The 2457-nt window shown below is 36.2% G+C and overlaps 1 pseudogene; it reads right to left on the minus strand.

The window, feature by feature from the left end:
- Window positions 1-946, minus strand: part of LOC115141260 (alpha-2-macroglobulin-like) — a 49527-nt pseudogene extending 48581 nt beyond the window's left edge.
- Between the last annotated feature and the right edge of the window lie 1511 nt (window positions 947-2457).

Below are 2457 nucleotides of genomic sequence, written 5' to 3' on the forward strand. Positions count from 1 at the left end.
TCTGTAAACAATTGGATAAATGACTTGTGTCAGGCACAAAGTAGATGTCCTAACCAACTTGCCAAAACTATAGTTTGTTAACAAGAAATATGTAGAGTGGTTGAAACACTTGTTGCTGTCATTAACTTGGTTTATGTCAACTTCAACTGTATGTAACATGTGAGCGTTCTCTTTAATACATTTGCAAACATAAAAACAAAAACAGGGTTTGCTGTGTCTTTATGGGGTACTGTGTCTAGATTGATATTTTTTATTAAATCAATTTTAGAATAAGGCTGTAACTTAACATTTGTTAAAAGTCAAGGGGTCTGAATACTTTCTGAATGCACTGTATAACAGCTATCACAAGTAGGATTTTTCAACACAAAAATCTATAGTTCAATTTGCCAGCACGTCTCATAACAAATGAAAAGCCTCACATGCAGAGACAGAGGTACTGTATGTATAACAGTGATGTCCTGTGGCCTTACCACCATCTTTTTTTGTATAATTCACAGATATAGATGCTTGCAATTGTCTCTTCAGTTGTCAGTGCAGTGAGCATAGAAAATACTGTTTTATATTTAATATGTTTATAACTAAAATATTTATATCGTTTAGGTTGGCTATTCTACACCTGTATAGCGTGAAGAATTCAGAGTATAATTAATTCCTACATCTGTTGCATCCAGCCAGACATGTAAATTAAAATAGATGATTGTGTGTTTAATCTACTGCTTTCTACATCAAATGTTTTTTAGTGTACTTACGTTTTGAAGGTGCTCGATGTCGCGGTTTGTATAATCACTGATGTGATCAATATAAAGAAAAGTACATTGAGAGCCATAGCTTCGGTAAACAGCCAGTCTTCCTCCGTACTTCGTGATGCTCCCTTCTCTTCCTAGTCCAGGGAGATTGTCAGGAAAGTTGCACAAACGGTGCTATATATACCCAAATGCACCCTCCCGTGTCACTCCCTTCGAAATAGTTTGGAACACTGCAGCCAGCTCCCGTTTCCTCCCAATTACCGCTGAAGTCCTCAACTAGTCACAGCCCCCGACCAATGGGATGGTCAGAATGATGATGAAATCACCTCAGGCTATTTTGGCCGGAACACCTGAGAGAAGAAATACCTATGTAGCCTGGCTAACCTGTCGATTTAGTCCACGTGTCAATTTAGCCATTATTCATGTGAAAAGCCACCATAGCCTACAGCTTTCTGCTTTGACTGATAAAATGCAACATATTAGCTAACCAACTTTACTATTGATATTTTTGACAACTTGTACTTTTACTTCACTACATTCCTAAAGAAAATGATGTACTTTTACTCCATATATTTTCCCTGACACCAAAAAGTACAGGTTACAGTTTGAATGCTTAGCAGGACAGGAAAATTGTCTAATTCACACACTTATCAAGAGAAGATACCTGCTCATCCCCATACTGCCTCTGATATGGCAGACTCACTAAAAACATGCTTCGTTTGTAAATTATGTCTGTAAATTTAAAAAACAAGACAATTATGCTGTCTGGTTCCATTTATAGTTATACTTTTACTTTTGATACTGAAGTATATTTTAGCAATTACATTTTCTTTTGATAGTAAAGTATATTTAAAAACCAAATACTTTGAACCTTTTACTCAAGAAGTATACTACTGAGTGACTTTCACTTTACTATTCATTTTCTATTAAGGTATCTTTACTTTTACTCAAATATCACAACTGGGTACTTTTTCCACCACTGGTTATTCTAAACATTTGTTTCTGGGTGCTGAAATTAGTCACATGTCAATGTGAACAGTTGTTATGCCATTATCATGTGGATATCAGGCCCTGCTGGGCATTAAGAAGATAGATACATGGGGTCATATGTTCCCCCAGGAATGAAGAGGAGTAAGTTAATAATGTGGATATCATGGAGAGAGTTTTCCATAAGCCAACCATGGCTGATATAAATAATATGAAGATGGTGAAACTAAAACAATGACATTTCCTAAACAAAATATGTATGCTTGCTCGTCTTGAAGTATTATGATTTAGTTTAGTTTACTAGGATCCCCATTAGCTGCTGCACATGCAGTAGCCACTCTTACTGGGATCCACATAAAATACAGTCACATCTGAAATGTATTAGCACCCTTGATAAAGATGAGCAAAAAAGACTGTATAAAATAAATAACAAACACTGAGCTATAATGTTTGCTCAATTTTTTTCTGAGAAAAATATTTACTTTAACAGGTATTGTTTTTGAAATCTTAAAAAGATAGGTGTGGCCAGTCCTTGCAAACATCGCTCTGTGTATGGATGCAGAGAAGTTCTCAACTAGTCGCAGCCTTCTGACCAATGGGACGGTCAGAATGACGACCAAAATACCCCCAGACAAAAACATTTTTTTACACATGTTGGCAGTAACACTTGAGAGAAGAAATACCTGTTTAGCCTGGCTAACCTATTGATTTAGCCCACCTATCG

The sequence above is a fragment of the Oncorhynchus nerka genome, unplaced genomic scaffold, assembly GCF_034236695.1.
Source record: "Oncorhynchus nerka isolate Pitt River unplaced genomic scaffold, Oner_Uvic_2.0 unplaced_scaffold_1485, whole genome shotgun sequence".
Classification (NCBI taxonomy): domain Eukaryota; kingdom Metazoa; phylum Chordata; class Actinopteri; order Salmoniformes; family Salmonidae; genus Oncorhynchus; species Oncorhynchus nerka.